Below are 23738 nucleotides of genomic sequence, written 5' to 3'. Positions count from 1 at the left end.
GAATTACAGGTCGTTGTTGACTTACAACCTCTCCAACTTATGACCGATCGACATTATGACAATTGGCACGCCAGCTCCTGGCAGCAACAATAAACAATCCAGTTGAAATCCAATGGGTTTAATTTCTTAGAAATTAACCCATCTATGGATGATGTCAGGTATCAAATGCTTCTCCTAGGTTTGGTTATTGATTGCCACTGTGTTAGATGACTAACCTGTCGCGGAGACATCGAGGCAACCTCGTATTTGTTTATAAGACGACTGCTTGAGAATCTGAAATTTTTGACTAACACCAGTATAATAATATAATACAGAATGTTGTGTGTGACTTTTACCTGAGAATGTACCTTAAGAATGTACCTTAAAAATATAAAACAAAGCTATGTAGGTCTATTGGCCAACTTACGACCAGTCAGTCAGAGCCAATTGTGGTCGTAAGTTGACGATGACCTGTAGAAGTTTGTAAGGAGAAAACAAATCAGTTGACAGTCAATGCCCCACGTTTTAAAAAGATAACCTTCTTACAGAATCAATAATACCATTTGACATCTTGTGGTACCGCATATAAGCTAGTCTTTCTTTTATTTGTTTCAGTCATTTGCCTTTAGTCAAGTAAATCAACCCCAGGACTTATTCTTTGTAAGCCTAGTATTTATTCTATCAGTCTCTTTTGCTGACCCACTCAGTTACAGGAACGTTAGCACAGCAGCTTCGGTTGTCAGGCGATGTTGGAAGGACAAACAGACACACAAACACACATGCATATATATATATATATATATATATATATATATATATATATATATATATATATATATGCCTGTTCTTGATGGTCCAAAGCAAATATGCATTTTATGTGGATGTCTTTCCAAAACATTGTCTCGTTTAAAAAGCCACATCAGACACCATGAGGGATCTACTAAGATGCAAGTGCAAGAAGAGGTGGTGGTCAGACTCGGCACAAGGAGAAGACAACCATCATCTATGTAACGATTTGGTGATGCGCACATACAGATATACACATACGCACTTATTTAAGTAAAAAGGACATGTAAAACATAACTTTATGTGTGTATGCATATAATATATATATATATACATATATATATATATATATATATATATATATATATATATATATATACATATATACACATATATATATATATATATATATATATATATATATATATATATATATATATATATATATTTATTTATTTATTTATGGTATAAAAATCAAACAGTGTGAGAAGGGAATGTATGTTTATTTAAATACAAGATATCCTCAAGATTACGGCCATTAGGAGGAGTTTTCAGTGATAGCCACATGATTCCTGTGTGTGTATTATGCATACATGTAGACATCAGGATATATATATATATATATATATATATATGATGAAGGATATGTTCTCTATGTGGTCTGCTTGTTTTTTGTACCTTGTTTATCATTTTGTCTATGTCTTTTTGCAACGTCATGTACCAAGATATGTATCTATATGTACATGTAGATGAAGGTAAACGTTAGCTGGCAGAAACGTTAGCACGCCGGGCGAAATGCTTAGCGGTATTTCTGAGTTCAAATTCCGCCGAGGTTGACTTTGCCTTTCATTCTTTCGGGGTCGATTAAATAAGTACCAGTTACGAACTGGGGTCGATATAATCGACTTCATCCGTTTGTCTGTCCTTGTTTGTCCCCTCTGTGTGTAGCCCCTTGTGGGTAGTAAAGAAATAACACATGTACATATATATGCATATACTCATATATTGTTTATATATATATATATATATATATATATATATATATAGGAATAGACACATACATCAGAGAAAGATAGCTACATAAGAAAATACCACCATCATCATCATCGTCATCATCTTTGTTATAGTCATCAGTAATTTGTAGTATAAGTAGGTTTTAAGGTGGTAAGATATCATATTTAAGCGGTCATAATTACACGAATAATGATGATGATGATGATGATGATGATGATGAAGGCGAGGGCAATGATGATGTTGATGATGATGATGATGACATGATAATCTTTATATATAGATATGTAATATTTGCCTTCAGGGCCCATTAATACCAACAGAAACATGTTCCAAGCAGGTTAGAGGATGTGTAAAGATGTACACAGACTTATAATGTTAGAAAGGAAGGGGGTGGGGGGGACATAATGTGATATGTTGGAACATATTAAAAAATGCTAAATAAACAGAGATAAATTACCAAAGACAAATATATGTATCTGTATATGTGTGTGTGTGTGTGTAGATATGAATGAGTGTGTATATGCATGTAGGATTATATATATTTATATACGTATATGTATATGTACATATGTATGTATCGTGTGTGTGTGTATGTACATGTGTATCATATGTACATACACATGGTTACACATATATGTATATACCCATATGTATGTATGTATGTGTTTGTGTGTGTGTATATATATATATATATATATATATATATATATATATAGATATATATATATAAAAATAAATATGTATGTATATGTATACACACACACATACACACATAAATTGATATAAAATAAATACGAACAAATATGATTAGGCCACTGATGCGCGACTGAGAAGCCGACAGTGAGATGAAGGGAGCACCCTTTCACTCTGATCATCTTCCATTTATGGAAAGGTTCCAACGAACCCCTTGGCTCTTCTACAAGACAAGAATCCTGCCATGCCATCTGGGTAGAGCCCATCTCCTCCTCATATCCATACACTGTTCCTGTTCTTCAGTTCCAGTAGTTCTTGGGCTATTTTTAAGGAATGTAAAATTTCCTGCCATTCTTCGGTTCCTTCTATTTTTCATATTTCTCTTCAGTTTCAAATTGCATTTTGTAAAAAAAAAATATAAAAACTTATTTAGTCACTACTTCATCTGATAGTTTTTTTTTTCTACTTTTAGATATTTTTTATTTTGTTTTTAATTGTTTTTTCTCCATTTCTTTACTGGGTCATCTAAATCTTTACAAGGGAATTTGGTAGACGGAAACTGAAAATAATGGCATCCAGCTGTAGAAACCATGGGAAAAAAGGGCTGCTGCTGATAGTGGTGGTGGTGATGGTAGTGCTGCTGCTGCTGTTGTTGTTGTTGTCCAAGGGCCTTTTTAGTGGGATGGGCTACTCAACCTGAAGAAAATTCTAACTGGGCCCCACCTGCAAGGTCATGCGGTGTTTATTTTGATTTGAGATCATCATGTCGCACACACATGGTTGTGATGCATGTGCCTGGTGTACCCTTATCAGACGGGTAGTCATGATGGGTATAATGGGCTTCATATATCTTACCCCAGCGTCACTTTGATGGCATACTCTGCTCTCTCACTCAATAATAATAATAATGATATCATTAGTATATATATATATATGTGTGTGATTATATAGGCATGGCTGTGTCAACCCCAACCACATAGTTTCAGGTTCAATCTACTGTATGGCACCTTGGGCAAGAGTTTTCTACTATATCTATGCATGTGTCTCTGTGTTTGTCTCCATGTTTGTTCCCCATCCCCACTTGACAACCAGTGTTGGTGTGTTTACGTCCCTGTAACTTAGCAGTTTGGCAAAAGAAACCGATAGAATAAGTACCCGGTTTTTAAAAAAAAAGTACTCGGGTCAATCTGTTCAACTAAAATTCTTCAAGGTGGTGCTCCAACATGGCCACAGTCTACTGACTGAAACAAGTAAAGGAAATAAAAGAAATTATTATGTAGCCTCAGACCAACCAAAGCCTTATGAGTGGATTTGGTAGACGGAAACTGAAAGAAGCCCGTCGTATATATATATTCATATATATATATATATATATATATATATATATGTATGTCCCTCCCACTGCACAGAAACCTGCCCTGCCTGCACCCTGCTAACTCTCTGATCTCCTCAAAGGCTGTGGTTCTGCAGACTGCATGGTGACCTCAGTAATGCAGGTGGCACGGAAAACTATATAAATAAAAAGAAAAAGCACCTGGTTTGCGCTGTAAACTGGTAGGCATTTGGAAGGGCATCCAGCCATAAAAGAGACCATGAGAACACAGGTACCAGAGTTCAATGCAGTCTTCGGACATACCGATTCCAGTCAAACCAGCATGGAACATGGACATTAAATAATGATAATGATGGTGGTGGTGGTGGTGCTGCTGCTGATGGTCTTGGTGGTGGTGGTAATGATGATGCTGATGATGATGTGGTGGTGGTGTCAATGTGGATGACGATGATGGTTGTGGATGATGATGATAACAATGGTGATGATGATGATGATGATAATGGTTTTAGGGGTGGTAATGACGATGATGATGATGATAATGTTTGTGAATGCTGATGATGATGATGAATGATGGTTGTGGATGCTGGTGATGATGACAATGACTTAGCTCATATCCAACACCTCCCTCTGATGTGCAACTCTAGCAAAAAACTTTTGTTATTGCTTTTGTTGTAGAAATGTCGGTTATTGCTGCTTTGCCAAAGTGCCAAAGTGTAAGACTGCATTGACATACACACCGGTTCTGAGGTTTGTCATTGTTTTGTCTGTGTGTGTGTGTTTTATTTTGGTTTTTTTTTTGCAAAAATGAAAATGACTGAATTAACATGTCGCTTAAATGTCATTATTTTTCCTATGTTTCTGTGTATTTCAAAAAAACAAAAAAAATATCTTGTTCACTTGTCGCTTCATTGAAACTGCCATATGTCTGTCTGGCACCTCTCCACCTCTGCTTCAGAAGAAGGAGGAGGAGGAGTAGAAGCCATGTTAAAACATCATTGTTGTTGTCATTATCACCATCAATCTAATATCACTGCCATTGTTACTGCCATCATCAGTACCATCACCATCATCATCACCATCATCACTACCACAACCATCATCATCATCACTACTATCATCATTCTCATCGTCATCACTACCACCACCACCACCATGATCATCATCATCATCATCACCACCACCACCACCACCATCATCACCATCATCATCACCATCACCACCCTCTTATTTTCATTCTCTTCCCTATCAGCCAATTAAGTCGAGGGTGGTGTGGGTAGGGGGGGGAGAAAGCCCCACCCCCTACCACCACCACTACCAACAACAACAACAACAGCAACAACAACAACAACCTCGTTCAAGTAGTAAATAATTTGTTTCTGTTTGGTCACATGATTAAAACAGAACTAAAATATGAAATAGGATTTGAGATTCTTTGCAAATTCCAATCCTTTCCGTTTTTGCTTCTTTATTTGTTTCTTTACCTTTCTTTCATTTTTATTTTTTATTTATTAATTTGGGGTTTTTTTTTGTTTTGTTTTTTTTTGCCAATCCTCCTGATAGCTTCCTAATATTTTGTTTGTATAAAACTTTCAATTTAGATTAGAGACCAATTTCTTTTTTGAAACAGACACACTTCCTATTTTAGAGCTGAAGTGGTCTGGAAGTATGCTCCTGTGGCGGTGGCGGCGACGGCAGAAGTGGTGGTGGTGGTGTTGGTCATTGTGGTTGTGGTGATACAGTGATGGTGGTGATGGTAGTGGATGTGGTGGCGGTGTTTGTCAACTCGCACCCACCCCCAATGTTACCTTTGCTTCACTTCACCTGTTCTACTGGACTTTCAGATTTTACCATAAATCCCTGACGTTGGAACCAAGAGAAGTTGTTAGCCCTTGTCTGAGATGCTACCCTGAGACGTTTCCATGAAGAACAAGTGACTTCGATCGGTCAAGGCTGGCCATTCATCTCCACATGTATGTGCAAGCCTGGGTCAAATTTTTTTGAGGAAGGCTGTAAGCTGCACACACATGCCAGTCTTCCCTTTCCGTGTTTCCACTGGTTACCTATGGGAAAAGCCCTTAAATTGGGCCAATACAACTTGGCATCAGAGTTGTTGCAGGTGTTGCTGTCGGAGCTCAAAGAGCCAGAATAGGCACCACAATGTATTTCACATAACCCTCAAAGAGTTGCATCATCGATTACTATTTTTTTTTTATGGACCCCAAAAGCACGAGTATCTAAGTTGACCCTCACAAGGTTTTAACTCAAGTTTCAAATTGTAACAAATATTGCAAGACATTCTCTCCAATGTTCCAATGCTCCGGTGACTGCCAGTTTATATATATATAAAAGAATACCAAAAATGGAACAAAAATGCAATAGGCGACAACAAAACATCCAGATAGTTTGATGATACAAAAAGGGACAAGAAAAAACAAGGACAAATCACTCAGAGTTTTCTATTTTCAGTCGAGTTCTGGGTCTTCTCAGCAGTTTCGGCTGGTTATACTCTCTCTCTCTCTCTCTCTCTATATATATATATATATATATATATATAAAGAGTGTTGTAGTTCGCTTGAAGCATTGTAATATTGAAAAAATAAAAAGCTTCTGACAATGCAGAAAGTTTAATAAAACCTTTGTATTTCAAGCGCCGCAAAAGCCCATCTTCAGAAGGAAAGAACAGTCTAAGAAAAGTCCAGTTGTGTAGGTTCCATTAACCCATTCAAATTTCCTAGTGTTATGTAGCAGATAGTCCTAGGGGATTTGAATGGGTTAACGGAACCTGCATAACTGGACATTTCCCACATTGTGTTTTTCTTCTGAAGATGGGCTTTTGTGCCTGAAATATAAAACTTTTATAAAACTTCCTGCATTGTCAGGAGCTTTCTATTTTCTCTCTTTTAACCTTCTTCGATACACACACACACACACACACAAAGAGAGAAAGAGAGAGTCAAAGTGTATCTCATACTTTATGCCCCCATGATCCAGAGCTTACTTAAAAACTGACAGTATAGGATTTGCAATCCCTTAAACATGGGACACTGAGCTGTTGCAAGGTTAAACCTTAACTGCTGTTCAGGTTGGTGAGTTGGAGAAACGTGAAATAAAGTCTTTATTTCACAGACTCAACATGCCACTTGGTGCAGGAGGCAAACAGAACACCCCCACAGCCTAATCATCATGAAAGCAACACCCAAGCCAAATGTCTTCACACATGCATATGTGTGTGTGTGTATATATATATATATGTATATATATATATATATATGTATATATATATATATATATATATATAAACATAATTAAGGGATCAGCAAACATTTGCTTCATCACATACCGAAGTTCAGAAATAGCAGCTAAAAAAGCTGAGACTCTTAATTATGTTTATAAATGTATAAGAACTTTTAAATAAGTTCTCCACCGATAATGGTGTTTACATACCGAAGGGCTTGGTAAAAATTATTAATTGTTGATTTATTAATAAATTAATAAACCTTTACCCTTTTAATTGTAATATATATATATATATATATATATATATATATATATATATATATATAGGGAGAATTCACAAAAAAACAACAGAAGAAGACAGGTGGTGTAGCAAATAAATAGATGTAATAGTATAACACTCGGGAATTGAAAAAGTCTTTAACGTTTCGAACCTACATATGTGTGTGTGTGTACATATATAGGTGCAGGAGTGGCTGTGTGGTAAGTAGCTTGCTAACCAACCACATGGTTCCGGGTACAGTCCTACTGCATGGCGCCTTGGGCAAGTGTCTTCTACTATAGCCTCGGGCTGACCAAAGCCTTGTGAGTGGATTTGGTAGATGGAAACTGAAAGAAGCCCGTCGCATATATATATATATATATATATATATATATATATATAATATAATATAAATAATATATAAATATATTCATATATCCATACATATCTGTACATACCTACATATATATGTATATATACATGCACATATGGGTAGAGGACATCAAAAAAACGTTAAACACAATGAGAAACGAAAACATAGAAAACGAACTTTTTTACGAACAAAAAAAAATACAAATAAACAGAGAAACGAGACATGCAACATAAAGAGTATACCCCTTCGTCAGTTGTCCCTGTTTCACCTACTCCGCGTTATATATGTTTGTGTGTCTGTTTTTGTTCTCCCACCATTGCTTGACAGCCGATGCTGGTGTGTTTACGTCCCCGTAACTAGCGGTTCGGCAAAAGAGACCGATAGAATAAGTACTAGGCTTACAAAGAATAAGTCTTGGGATCGATTTGCTCGACTAAAGGTGGTACTCCAGCATGGCCGCAGTCAAATGACTGAAACAAGTAAAATAATATGCATGTGTACGCGCATGAAGTGCGGCAGAAAAATCTCCCATATTTCGTACAGTGATGTTTTGAACGCTTTGAAAGTAGGCAGGTGATAATCGCATATAATCCATATAGCTAAAGTTTCACCGTTTTTGCCACGACGTCGTTTTGGAATGGTGCACACTATGCATTTGCCGACGAAACGTTTATCAAGAACACTAAATTAGAGGGGTGTTTTGCTGCTCTGCACTCGCACAAAGTATTCTATGGGTTTTTCCTTTTTTGTAAGGGTTTGATTGAACAGAAGTTATCGCAGAAAATCACTTTGCTTTTCTCTTTTTTTTCTTCTCAATATACCGCACAATTTGTAATATATTGAACCACATGATTGCACGCGACCTTAACACGTTTATGTCAGCGAAACCATAAGCTAACTGAGACATCCATAAGAATCAGGGAAAAACAGCGGTAAAGTCTCGTCTCGAACTGTTTTAGTTTCTTGTGAAGAAAGACTGAAAGAGAGAGAGATTCTAAGAGAAGAAAAATCTGATGTTTCGGAGCTTTGTCCTTCGTCTGAGGGTGAAAGAAGATGAGAGAGATGAAGGAAGAAAGACATAACGGTGTAATATTGTTTTGACTGAAGCTTACTACACACTCGAAACGGAATCTCACAAGTGAGGGACTGGCAATAAGAAAACAAAAACGTAAACAAAAACGATAAAATATAGTTTAAGATCTTTCTGAATTGACGGCCACCACTTTTCATTTATGTTTTATGCAGTGTTTTTTGGACCGAAACTCTTTCAAACTTCGTATACTTGTATATTTTGTGTTATAGAACAGATAAAAAATTTTGTATTCGAAGTTATTTCATGTAAAAATTGTCGTATTTCAGTAATTTCAACCAATCTGGTGGCCGTCAATTCAGAAAGTCCATAGTTTATAGAGGCCAACATGATATAACTTAATTTCTTTCCAATGAATAATAAACACACTCATATATACATACATACATACACAAATATACGTACACACACACACACACACACATACACACACAAATGATTTATTTTGCATTTATTAAACCCATTTTCTTAATTCATAAATAGTTTAATAACGATAATAATTCATTCAGCGATCCTTCGATATCGGTTCAGTGTGAGGAGACAACGCCATTCACCATCTTTCTTCAGCGTCGACTTTTTGACTGTCACGAGGGAAGGTTGTGTGGGTGAATGACATCGTGTACCAGTACCGAAGGATTTGCCATTCTTTCTGTTATAGGCACGAGGCCTGACATTTTGTGGGGAAGGGCAAGTCGATTACAAGGACCATAGTACTTTATTCTATCGACCAGGAAAAGGATGAAAGGCAAAGTCGACTTCGTCGGCATTTAATAGTAATATTGTCTTTATTAACCATTGAAGGCTCACAAAAGCATTGGGAACAGGCGGTTGATGATGAAGCATATTTAAAGGAGAAAATTATAATTTTCTAATGTAGGCACATGACCTGAAATATTGGGAGAAAGAGAGAAGTCATTACATCGGAACTGTTGCTCAACTGATACTTTATTTTATGGACCTCTGGAAGGATAAAGGATAAAAGGTAAAGTTGACCTCAGCAGGTTTTGAACCCATGGCGTAAAGAGTCATAATAATAATAAGACTGATGATGATTGAATAATAAATGCCCTGATGCAGTACCAGGCAGTGACTTTCGTGGCTTCTTATCCTAACTGATTGGAGGTGCTATCATGTATATTGTTTTGTCTTGGTTTAAAAGATGGGCTACAGCAAATATTCTGCTCAATACGACAGATTTGCTTGTCAGTTGTTTGACCTTAACCAATTGAGCATATAATCCCTTAGTGGCTGACGATATGTGCATCTCTGATTATGAGCAGAAGTAGTTGGGGAGCATCATAGTCCTGTGTTGAGAGGAATTCTTTGGGGTTTAAATAGTTCACCCCTGGAAACGAGTGTTTCGTTCATCATCTTTAAACATGATCTCATTCAGAGACCTTTTGAGCGGGTGACGCTACTCGACCTGAAGAAAATTCTGTCTAGAGCCTACTTGCAAGGTGATGTGCTGTTTATTTTGATATGAGTTCACCATGTTGCATACATATTGTTGTGATGCATGTACCTGACGTACCCTTATCAGGCGGGTAGTCAAAATGGGTATGTTGAGATTTGTATATTTGTAAACCAGCACCACTTTGATGGCATGTGCTGTTCTCTCACTCAATAATAATAATGGTTTCAAATTTTGGAACAAAGCCAGTAAGTTCAGCGGTGGGGTCAGTTGATTACATTGACCCCAGTGCTTAACTGGTACTTATTCTATCAACCCCGAAAAGATGAAAGGCAAAGGCGACTTCGGCGGAATTTGAACGCAGAACGTTGAGACAGACGAAATGCCGCTAACGATAAATGGTTTCAAATTTTGGCACAAGGCCAGCAGTTTCCGAAGTGGGGCGAAGTTGATTACTGTTTTTTAACTAGCGCTTACTTTATGCATCCCGAAAGGATGAAAGACAAAGTCGCGTCCTGTGGAATTTGAACTCACATTGTAAAAAATGGACCGAATGCCGCAAGCATTTTGCCCGGCGTTGAAATTTTAGGGAGAGGGGGCCAGTCAATGCCATTGACTCTAGTGCTTGACAAATACTTATTTTATTGCCCGAAAGGTCGAAAGGTAAAGTTGACCTCGGCGGTATTTGAACAAAGGTCGACTTTAGCTTTTCATTCTTTCCTTATCGATAAAATTCAATAAAATAATGCTACTTTCTTTATTGGACATACAAGGGTAGCAAAAAAAAAAAAAAAACCCACCTCGCCAGAAATATTTCGGACAGTACAAAATAATTATAATAATAATAATGATGATAATTTTTCGTTTATTTTTCACCAGGGCAACGGATGATGAGAGGAGGGTGGCAATACAAAGACAGACGTAAAGTCTAGAGTTTACATAAAATGGAATGATAAAAATGTGCAAATATACACTGTATATAAAAATATTAACAAAATGAAAATGATAATAATAATAGATAGATAGACGGACAGAGAGACAGACAGACAAATAAATAAATAGATAGATAGATAGATAGATAGACGGACAGTTGGATAGGTAGGTCAGTCAGACAGACATATAGATAGATAGATAGATAGACAGACGGACAGATATAGATATAAGCAAGCAGATAGATAGATAAATAGATGGAGCAAATAGGAAGTTTTGAGTTGGTGTTTTTGTTTTTGTATATGTATATATTTTTTTTCACGTTTTAGCATTTCAAGACTCCCTCTGCTGTCTCTTATTCTTTTTCCATCATCACTTCCATCTCATTCTTTCAAATTATTCTTTTATTCCTCTTTCCTTCACCTACACTCAACAACAATATAACAGTGAGACTATACACACACACACACACACATACTTTTTTTTTTTGTTATTAAATATATCATTTAATACCTGAGCACTATACACAATAATTTCATTATTATTCTCTGTATATCCTCATGCTCTATGTCCGTCTTTGTAGCCCTTGTGGCAAATAAGAGAACTCATTATTAACATTCACAGTGTTACATTCTGAGTTCAAATTCCGCTGAGGTCGACTTTGCATTTCATCCTTTCTAGGTCGATAAATTAAGTACCAGTGAAACGCGGAGGTCAATGTAATCGACTAGTGCCCTCAACCTAAAATTCCAAGCTTTCTGCCTTTAGTAGAAAGGATTATTATTATTATTATTAAAAGGTGGCGAGCTGGCAGAATCGTTAGCATGTCGGACAAAATGATTAGCAGCAGTTCGTCCGTCTCTACGTTCTGAGTTCAAACTCCGCCAAGGTCGACTTTGCCTTTCATCATTCCGGATCGATGAAACAAAATACCCCAAATTTCAGGCGCTGTGCCTTTAGTAGAAAGGATTATTATTATTATTATTGTTGTTGTTGCCATTATTATTAGTTAAAGTGGCGAGCTGGCAGAATCGTTAGCGCGCTCCGGACAAAATGCTTAACGGCAGTTCGTCCGTCTTTACGTTCTGCGTTCAAGTACCGCTGAGGTCGCCTTTGCCTTTTAACCTTCGGTGTCAATAAAATTAGTGAAGCGCTCGACTCGTCTGACGACTCACTCCTTCCAGATTATCTTGTCTTGTGCCTTAATTGTTGTTCAATGCTCTTTACTCATTCTTACATTTCTTCTCGCCCATCCCACCTTGGGTGGATTTCTTTTTCCTTTCCTGCTATCTTGTCACATTCTTTTGCCCCTCCTCTTCCAACCTTTATTGTTTCTTCTCCACTCCAGCATATTCCATCCACACTCACTGACACACACACTCTCTCTCTTTCACTCGCTCAATTCTTCCCTCGCTCATTCATTGTCTCCTCTTTCTCTCTAACTGTGTCCATTGTTTCGTTCGTCGGTCACGTTTTGTCTGTGACCACCCCTGCAATGTAGATATTATGTTGACAAATTTATTAGTGTGTGTGTGTGTGTGTGTGTGTGTTTGTAGGAGGTTTAGCTGATGCTGTTTTGTTTAATGTTTTGAGCAACGCATGAATACCACCACATCGTCTTAACATGCCTCGCGATTTCTGTTCCGGAACATCTACGAAATTCTCGCAGTTCTATGTAGTGTATGTGTGTGCGTTGTGCCTGCATGCGTGTGTGTGTATGTATGTAAACATACCCAAACACACCTTTATGTCTATGTATATATACTCATTAACACACACATATATACTCACACATAAACAGCCACATATAGAACTGTGTCGATAGAGCGCATGTATAATATTTTTAATGCATATTTGTATACCTATGTCGTTTATCTAACTCTCTCACTCTCTCTCTCTATATATATATATATATGTGTGTGTGTGTGGTACGTACCCCTGATAGGAAGCCAGTAAAAAGTATATATATCTATACAAACCTCACATAATATCCTCTTTTCCTTTCCGTCCCACGTCATACCTCACGGCCGAGATATCTCATTCATAGATTCACTACCACCTTCGGTCACGACTGCCGCTACCACCACCTACTTTACTGGATCTCCCTATCGAATTGTGCTCGCGCTATTTCATTCAGTCTCTCCAGTGGGGGAGGGGTGAGACTCTCTTTCTCTCTACACCTCTCTCTCTCTGTCCTTCTCTAATAAGCTCTGAAGACTCTAAACAATATATTTATAAATATATTTCATCTCACTGTTCCCTCCACCTTCCAACTATTGGTCCTTTTCTGTCGGTGGTCAGTGCAGGTCAAAGAAACGAGTGTAACCATCGAACAGACCGCTGTCACCCGCACCCACCAGAAGTTCATACACACATGCTTATATATACTCACTCACTCACTCACATATTCACACGTAATGCTGCCGCCGTAAACATGTAAAGTACCCCGTGTACCGAGATCGATGTCCACGCACCTCAACACATCACCGCCTTTCATTTATAATAGGAGCCGTTGTGGCCTTCAACTAATTGCTGTCGATAAATAATGTCACTCTTTGCTTTGCTGTCATACCGATGTTCGACCTACCCGGGGTATGTATCACTCTACACGCAGTTTCTTTTTAAGTTTTATACTTCGTTTGTTTTGTTTCGTTTTTTTTTTTCTCTCTATTCTCGTCCGATCTCCGTACTAAACTCCACTCGCGACTGGTTTTCCTTGATTTCTATATCCTTTTACGCCTCGTCCTAATACTTGTGCCTTCTTTTCGCTTTCCTCTTTCGTTCTTCCTAATTTTCTCTTCTTCACATCCCGCATTTTCGTCTCTTCCACCGTCGTTCTACCCTTTATCTTCCTTCACACACGCACACACACACTATCTCTCTCTCTCTCTCTCTCTCATCCAGCATCACAACAGTACCCCGAAAACTTCCCCGTAACTGTCAAATGCTCTGACCACACCTCACCTCAGTCTCTCTCTCTTTCTCCCTCTCTCTACAACACGACGGGCACTGGTGGCTCTGTTCACACTCGGTCTGTTTCTGTCCTCTACGGTGAATTCCTGCTGCTGGTTTTTACATTGTCAGTCGGTCATCACCCATTTAACACCCATCCGGCTTCCATTCTTCGCCTTCTTTCATTCTTCAAACAGCAATGTTCAGCTCCGCGGTTTGTAGACGTTTTGTTCATTTCCGCCTTCAGTGCGAATATATGTCGATGCATGTCTGCGTATGTATATAGAAGTCTGTATTTATGTGACTGTGTATTTATATATTTATGTTTGTAAGGTATATATATATCTGTCTGTCTGTATGTATGTTTGTGTTATATGTGTCTCACTATATATACGCATGTGTGTATCTGTGTTTACACCCATGTTTGTCTAGAGTGCTTCTCCGGATTTATGTACAAACGATATATATGTGTGTGTGTGTGTGTGTGTGCGTGTGTATATGTGTGTGTGTGTATATATATGTATGTGTGTGTGTGTATATATATATATATGTGTGTGTATATATATTTGTGTGTGTGTGTGTATATATATTTGTTTGTGTGTATGTCTATATCTATATGGTTATATATCTGCAGGTTTATCTGTTTTTATATATATATATATATATATATATATATATATATATATATATATGTATGTATGTCTGTGTACATATGTTCGTATTTCTATATATATATATATATATATATACACAGACACTCACATTTTATTAATATTTAACGAAGGCAATAGAGTGATTCAAGGGCCGAGAGTTTTGTGCGTTAAGCACTTATCAAACGAATGAACGAAACTCTCAGTCCTTGAGTCACTCTATCGCTTTTGCTAAATATTGTTAAAAATATATATTTGTATATATATGTTAAAGAGTTCTATTTTTCGAGTTTGCAATACCAAACACACACACACACACACACACACACACACACATCTATATATATATATATATATATATATATATATATATATATATATATATATATATATATATATATATATATATATATATATATGAGAGTGTACGTCTGTCTGTATATGTATGTATGTATAATTTCAGTATGTCTATGTATGGATGCATGTATAAATGTGTGTGTGTGAGTCGTCTTGTACACACGTGTATGCTTTTCTATATGTGCATGCCTGCCAGTGTGTGTGTGTGTGTGCGTGAGTGAGTGCGTGTGAAGGACAATTTCATTCACAAAGCTGGTGTGTTCTTTGTTTATGAATAATGAATGTCTGCGTAACTCACTGTAACGAAGTGAAAACCACTTCATAATAATAACCAAAATAATCACACCTTATTATGCTTATTATATCCTGAAAAGAAGACAGAAAAAAAACGTTTTATTTCTAATTTATTTTTAGGCATACCTACACATGTTTGCCTTCTCCTTCTGACTTTTCCTAATAACTTTCAGAAAAATGGGTATTTTTTAATGAAATTTTCTACAAATACTTTTAAGAGTGTGTAAATTACGATGATTATATCGGAATTTGATGTGAAAAGGAAAATATTGAACACTCACACATACATATTGTCACATATCACAATTAAAAATTTTTTTTTCTTGAAATTTCAAGTTTCATTTTGTACATATGCGATGTGCCCGTACCTATGTGTACGAGTCAATTAGTTTTGTTTTTCATATTAACTTCCGATATAATCATAATCTACACACTCTGAAAGATATCTGATGAAAATTTCATTAGAAAATCACCCATTTTTCTGAAAGTTATGAGGAAACAAAGCCGACTCATGGGAATTTTCTGAAACTCTTAACCCCACACACGCAATTTTTTTTTTTTGGTCTCTACAAATTCCGATATAATCGGAATCTATACCTTCTGGGGCGTATTTGTAGAAAATTTCATTAAAGAATATTCATTTTTCTGGAAGTTATGAGGCAATGAATCCGGCGGGGTACACAAATGGAGATATGCCAATACATTTTGTCTCTATTTTCTAAGAAAATATAAAGAAAAATAACATCAAAATTAGGGTTTCTTGTGACAACCGTATAAAAGGGTAAAAATAGATTGAAATATTCAAAATTAATTCCTTAATTGTATTTTACCATCCTTTATTTGTCGTGTCAAGGTGAACCCCGGAATATTCGTGTCTATATTTAATTAAAATTGCTATTTCATCAGCTCAGACACCTCGACTTACCACGAATACAAAACATTTTGCAGTTTATGAGGAAGAATACGGAAAAATTGTTATGAAAATATCTTAACTATTTTGACCACACGCATTCATATATAAATGAACACACACACATACGCACGGGGCGTTCTTTTCTTTATTATTATTATCATTAGATAATAGCCTAATTAATTTAATGCTTAATTTCGATTTATTTGATTTCTGGTTGCAACAATAACAATATGAGAAGTATATGAAAAGTCTCGATGATGCTAGTTCGTTTCTTGGTGAACCAAGAGAAGGAAGGAGGACTTTACCCCACGCCGCTTGTCTTCACATGTTTCAACATATTTACATTTACCATTGTATTGCTCTTTGATCTCCTTCTCTCTCTCCCTCCCTCTCACACACACACATTTCTCCTCTAAACCCTCACCCGTCTCTCTCCCTCTCTCTTTCGTTCCGCTGTACACGAATGTATATGTGTTTGTTTATATATGAGCGAGGAATGTGTGCGGGTGTGTACGTTAAAGTGGGCATAAATATTACTTCGGTAGTGCATCTGCCGCTTATATATATATATATATATATACATATATATATATATATATATATATATATATATATATATATATATACATACATACATACATACATAGAGAGAGAATAGACAAGCAAAACGTGATATCACAACGGCCTTTAATTTATAATTTAAACTTAGTGCAGAGTAGTTTATATATATATATATATATGTGTGTGTGTGTGTGTGTGTGTGTGTGTTTGCATTAACTTCAGGGATAGATTGCTATAACACAGAAACTCTCTCTCTCTCTCTCTCTCTCTCTCTCTCTCTATGTATCTACCTCCATACAGCCATGCATGCAGACACAAGACACAAATGAATAGATTTTGTTCGTTCCTTCTTGCAGCTGAGTATGAAAACGAAATTAGCGCATTATGTATGTGTGTATATATATATATGAATATTTACCTCACCCCCACTCTCTCTCTCTCTCTCTCTCTCTCTCTCTCTCTCTCTCTCTCTCTCTCTCTCTCTCTCTCTCTCTCAGCGTGTGTATATGTGTATAAAAATGTGTGTGAGAGGTATGATTGGTATTATAATGGACGGAAAAGAATTGAACATTTAAAGCAGAGTGTACATGATGTTTTTTTAATAACTCAAATTGTAAACAGAGTGACTCGGGGGGCGCAGAGTGTCGTGCTAGGGGGCAATAGTTTCGTGCCGAGGCACTTTACAGAATAAGTTTGGTAAGTGCCTTGATATAGCAACAACGGCATTCGATTCCTTTGAGTCGAGCCTGTAGCAATTTCAGCTAATGAAATATTTGGAGGCTTGATCATCCTTGGTTGTGTCAACTAGAAGTGGTTGTTTTTGAACGCCCAACAACGGCTTAACTGACCAAAACTTCGAAGTCAGTCAGTAACATTCTAGTTTAAGAATAATAAATTTGTACTCCACAAAAGTATTGAATAACCCATCAGATTAATGTAAAATTGTTTTAATTATAATTGAGCATATATATATCGACTTTAAATAGAGCTCAAAACTGATCCATTGAAAATACTTTATTATAATAATAATGAAAATGACCTATGAACATTTCGATGCAACATCCAGAACGATTCATACATATTATAAAATATTCTAAAATATGGGATACTACATCTCCTCGGGGTCCTATTATTATTGTTATTATTATTGTTATTAAGTTTAACAGATTCTATATTCTTTTGCCAAATTTTTGGTATAAAAAAATATATAAAAACACATACACACATACACACACACACACACATATATATATATATATATATATACAAGGTGTGTTCAAAAGAATACCCGACCTTGTTTTTCCCCAATCAAAACTAATATATGGACAAAATCCTTCAGGTGGAAGGTGATGCCACCTTTCCTGTGCAGGCATGAACATCTTTGACGCGGGTAGGCCTTGTCAGTTCTCGACTGTTATGCCTAGAGTATAGAGATGAAGTGCATGTTTGTCAGCTTTTCATTTTCACGCAAGATGACAGAACACATCAAGCTGAGATCATACATAAACCCATGTCTCATCACCAGTGATGATGGTCTTCATGGAGTCTGGATCGTGGTTTGCAGAGTCTAGCATGCCCTGAGCAATTTTCTTGTGGAGTTGCTTCTACTGCTCCACCAGCACCTTAGGGACAAATTTCACCGACATTCTCTGCTTGCACAAATCTTCCATTCAACTGGAATGCACTGATCCTGCACTAATTCCTACTTTGTGAGCAATTTCCTGCTTTGTTACATGACAGTCTTCCATGACTATCTGTCAAACCTTCTCAATCTGCTCCTTATTTTGTGGATGGTCTGCCTGAGCATGCTTCACTCTCCACTGAGGTGCAGCCATGTTTGAAATTGTTATACAATTTCTTGAGCTTAGTTTTATCCATGGCATTGTCACCAAAGGCCTGCTGAATCTCCTGAATGGTTTTAGCTTGAGAATTATCAAACTTTTGGCAAAACTTGCTGCAATGTCTCTCCTCGATATGTTTGGTGAAACCAAAATTCCAACGAGCGCTCACAACACATCTGTACTCTAGGCATAACAGCCAGGAACTGACATAACCTTATTGGCACAAAACTTTTTACGCATGTGCCTGAAGGGTGGCATCACCTATCACCCAAACGATTTTGCCCACATGGTGTTAGCCTTTACTTATTTTAGTCGATAGACTCCAGCTGTGTAAGAATATGTCTGGCCACAGGGGAATATTACTTTGCTTGGTAACAGGCGAGGAATGGCAGCAGTAAAGGCATCCAGCTGTAAGAAATCTGCTTCATCAACATTCTGCTAGCATGGAGATGTTAAAAAGATGATGATGATACACATATTTGTTGCTTAATATATATGTATATATATATATATATATATATATATATATGTGTATGCCTGTCATGCTTCCCCACCACATGGTTCCAGGTTCAGTCCCACTGCACAGCTCCTTGGGTAAGTGTCTCTACTATAGCCTCGGGCCGACCAAAGCCTTGTGAGTGGATTTGGTAGATAGAAACTAAAAGAAGCAATCTGTCCCTGAAGTTAATGCAAACACACACACACACACACACACACACACACACACACACACACACATATATATATATATATATATATATATATATAAACTAACCCTAACCCTGACCTCAGCAACAAAAATCAAGCATTCACTGTATCCAAATGCAATGATAGCCGATGCGGTACATGCCGATCAATTCATACCGGCCCATATATGAACACAAAAACAGGGAAAATATTCACCAATGCGAACATGAACTGCAAAAGTAGAAATCTAATCTACTGCATCAAATGCCCTAATTGTGAAGAACTGTACGTTGGCCAGACAGGTAATGCACTATCGGAACGCTCACGGGTGCATCGACAACAGATTAAAAACCCAGAAGTCCGCCAAATACCACTGAGTAACCATCTGGCAACATGTGGTCATCAAACTTTTATTATATTTCCATTCCATAAACTTTACAACCGGAATGAAATTGAGAGAAAATGCAAAGAAAAGGACTTTATTAAGAAATTCAAACCCACTCTTAACAAACAATGATTAAATTTATCCTACTTGGGGTTTAAAAATCTTATCCCTATAACTAAAACACAAAAAATCTCTCAAATGTCATCATTTCTAAAAATAGCCAAACACCTACTGGGGTTCAAAAATCTTATCCCTATAACTAAAACACAAAAGATCTATCAAATGTCATCATTTCTAAAAATAAACTTGGCATCAACTCTAAAAATAGCCAAACACATACTGGGGTTTAAAAATCTTATCCCTATAACTAAAACACAAAAAATCTCTCAAATGTCATCATTTCTAAAAATAAAACTTGGCATCATTTCTAAAAATAGCCAAACACCTACTGGGGTTTAAAAATCTTATCCCTATAACTAAAACACAAAAAATCTCTCAAATGTCATCATTTCTAAAAATAAACTTGGCATCAATTCTAAAAATAGCCAAACACATACTGCTGCTGTCCAAAAGAATAGGTATAAAAGACAGAAAACCAGCCAGTCTATTATAGTCTGTTACAGTCTGTCATACCGGCCATGATGAAATACCACAAGGTATAGAAAATACGTATTCGCCTTTATATATTTATATATTTAATCCTTTATATTGAACACTCAATATTTCATATATTCAATAAGGCATATTCCATATATTCAATAAGACATTCAATACTTCATTTCATTGTACCATCCATCTTTTTTTATATTATATATTATATATTCCATATTCTATATCCCACATAAATTTTACAAGAATATAAATAAAAAACATAAAAAAGAGACAGAGCTGGAACTCTTTTAAATAAAATAATATATTCCTCTATACACGATCATACAAAATCCTTTTTTTTGTATTTATTTTTACTCACATATATATATATATATATATATATATATATATATATATATATATAGATGCAGGCGTGGCTGTGTGGTAAGAAGCTTGCTTCCCAACCACATGGTTCCAAGTTCAATCCCTCTGTGTGGCACCTTGGGCAAGTGTCTTCTGCTAATGCCTCAGGCCAACCAAAGCTTTGTGGGTGGATTTGGTAGGCAGAAGCTGAAAGAAGCCTGTCATGTATATGTTTGTGCGTCTGTTTGTCCCTCCCACCATCGCTTAACAACCGATGTTGGTATGTTTACGTCCTCATAACGTAGCAGTTCGGCAAAAAGAGACCAATAGGATAAGTGTTAGGCTTATGAAGAATAAGTCCTGGGGTCAATTTGTCCAACTAAAGGCGGTGCCCCAGCATGGCCACAGTCCAAATGACTGAAGCAAGTAAAAAGATAAAAGAACCAATACATACATAAATACATATATATATATAATTATATATAAAGGGCATTAACTGTGTATTAATGCCTCACGCTATCGAGGGACTAAATAAGTAAAAAAAAACTACCAAAAATAAGCAACATATTTACCGAAAGCGAGGGAATGCAGCTTTTCAAAATTTATCTCTTAAAAACATTTAACTCAACGGTAGACCACTGGTTTCTCAATCAAATACAGAAAAAACTGTGAAGTAACCTGTATTCTTTTGTTCATCAGTACACGTATGGTCAAGATATATAAAAATAAACAAGAATCAACCTACCACGATGTAGCCATCACAGCAACGATGACTTTTGTTCACAATTATATATCCCTGAAAGAGATTTGAATTTATCCAGTTGCATCTCAGTAACATGTGCTTATACAGAATAATATTCAGCACTGAATATATTCTAATTATTTATAATATAATAGTTATCGCCAAGCCAACATGGCAGTCCCAAAATTAGGACGAAAGCTGCCGTGAATTAGCTCCAAGAAGCCATCGCCTCTAGCTAGCTATGTGACACACGAAACCTGTGTCCTTTATAACCTTCGAACAGGGGAGGTCAGCAGTGTCCCCCTGCTGGTTTGGCATCTGCAGACTAGACTAGTTTCAGGGTGTTGCCCCTTGTCAATGCAGAGTAGCCAAGCCTTAGCCAGGCGGCGCTGCTGACTATCTGCTCGAAGGTTATTTATCTAATTTCAGTGGAATCTATCCACTGGTTTTCAGAAATAGAGTTATTAATATTTCTAAGTCTCTCTAAAGGAGACTACGGCAGCGGTACTGGAAATTAATAGTTATCGCCAAGCCAACATGGCAGTCCCAAAATTAGGACGAAAGCTGCCGTGAATTAGCTCCAAGAAGCCATCGCCTCTAGCTAGCTATGTGACACACGAAACCTGTGTCCTTTATAACCTTCGAACAGGGGAGGTCAGCAGTGTCCCCCTGCTGGTTTGGCATCTGCAGACTAGACTAGTTTCAGGGTGTTGCCCCTTGTCAATGCAGAGTAGCCAAGCCTTAGCCAGGCGGCGCTGCTGACTATCTGCTCGAAGGTTATTTATCTAATTTCAGTGGAATCTATCCACTGGTTTTCAGAAATAGAGTTATTAATATTTCTAAGTCTCTCTAAAGGAGACTACGGCAGCGGTACTGGAAATTAATAGTTATCGCCAAGCCAACATGGCAGTCCCAAAATTAGGACGAAAGCTGCCGTGAATTAGCTCCAAGAAGCCATCGCCTCTAGCTAGCTATGTGACACACGAAACCTGTGTCCTTTATAACCTTCGAACAGGGGAGGTCAGCAGTGTCCCCCTGCTGGTTTGGCATCTGCAGACTAGACTAGTTTCAGGGTGTTGCCCCTTGTCAATGCAGAGTAGCCAAGCCTTATAATATAATATAGGATAAATTCTTTATAATAATTTATCAAGTAGTCAGCGTGAAAAAAACCTCATAATGAAAAAATAACGAAAAATTTCGTAATGAAAAAATTCATCGTTTCTTCATAGATATATTTAATTATATATAAAGGGCATTAACTGTGTATTAATGCCTCACGCTATCGAGGGACTATATATATATATATATATATATATATATATATATGTGTGTGTATGTGTGTGGTTTCATATATTTGCTTGTGTCCTTTTTATCATACAACGAAATACTTGTGTAAGCAACAAGCAGGGTAGCTGTAATCACATCAGCCGACTTCCAAGTCAAATCAGGATGATGTTACACATTGCCCAGGGCCAGAACAGATAACTAAATAAGCAAGAGTGAGTAGTATGGATAAATATAGCCACTGTCATATTTGCTAACACATTGCTGTTATATTTCCATTCTCCATCAGGTACTGAATGTTTTATCAGCAGAGATAAGTTAACTCCTTTAAATATCTTTATATTTGCTTTAGATCAGCTGGAAGTAACTTTGGTTCATCTTCCCCCCTTTTTTTTTTTTGCTTTTTATCACAGAAAAATTTCGCTGTAGGCAGGTTTGTCCCTTAATCTTTCTTTCATTCTCGTTTGTTTGTTTGTAAGAAATGCCTTAGATATGTATATATATATAGATATATATATATATATATATATATATATTTGCTTTTTACTGTCGATGTTTGTTCCTTTCATTGTGTGTGGGGGTAGATGAATGTAGATATGTACATAAGGTTTGTACATTTAGACATATGTGCAAACAGATAGATTATATATACATACATATATAATATATATGTGTATGTATTATATATATATATATATATATATATATATATATATATATATATGCACATACATGGCAAAATGGACATTAAAATAATGGTCTCATACACACAAATACTAAAAGATAGTAGGTTCAGTTGTTGGACTAGATAATTCCTTGAGTCTTTGAGCAAGACACATCATATAATGTCTCTTCAGTGCACTGAAAAAGGGTTCTAGTCAAAGCTTGGTAGGATGGGGCTAAATCAATGGTTGGCTGGCTTCTTGTTCTGGAGGCAGGTTGTAATGTCATAATTTCTGTTGCCTAAACACCATGGAAACCAATATAATCTCCCAACCTCTCCATTTGGCTCC

At 36.7% G+C, this 23738-nt stretch overlaps 1 protein-coding gene and 1 long non-coding RNA gene across 6 annotated transcripts in view; one reads left to right on the top strand and one right to left on the bottom strand.

Moving 5' to 3' along the window:
* LOC128250521 (uncharacterized) overlaps nt 1–13223 on the bottom strand; it is a 37021-nt gene extending 23798 nt beyond the window's left edge. Inside the window, exon 1 of the long non-coding RNA XR_016237936.1 lies at nt 13085–13223. This is a non-coding gene — a long non-coding RNA (uncharacterized LOC128250521). The remainder of the gene's footprint in view (nt 1–13084) is intronic.
* The window catches only part of LOC106880532 (alpha-1,6-mannosyl-glycoprotein 2-beta-N-acetylglucosaminyltransferase), a 472677-nt gene that overhangs the window by 285568 nt on the left and 163371 nt on the right, over nt 1–23738 (top strand). The window contains exon 1 of one of the 5 annotated variants that reach the window (XM_014930511.3): nt 12438–13697. The exons of 3 other annotated variants lie outside the window; for them this stretch is intronic. The gene's annotated coding sequence lies outside the window, so the exon portion shown is untranslated. Of the gene's footprint in view, nt 1–12437; nt 13698–13971; nt 14272–23738 lie in introns of those variants that run through there. One more of the 5 variants, XM_014930510.3, reaches the window with a different exon arrangement.

Source organism: Octopus bimaculoides, chromosome 22 (assembly GCF_046866305.1).
Source record: "Octopus bimaculoides isolate indiv1 chromosome 22, ASM4686630v1, whole genome shotgun sequence".
NCBI lineage: Eukaryota > Metazoa > Mollusca > Cephalopoda > Octopoda > Octopodidae > Octopus > Octopus bimaculoides.
This window is presented reverse-complemented; position numbering and strand designations above follow the sequence as displayed.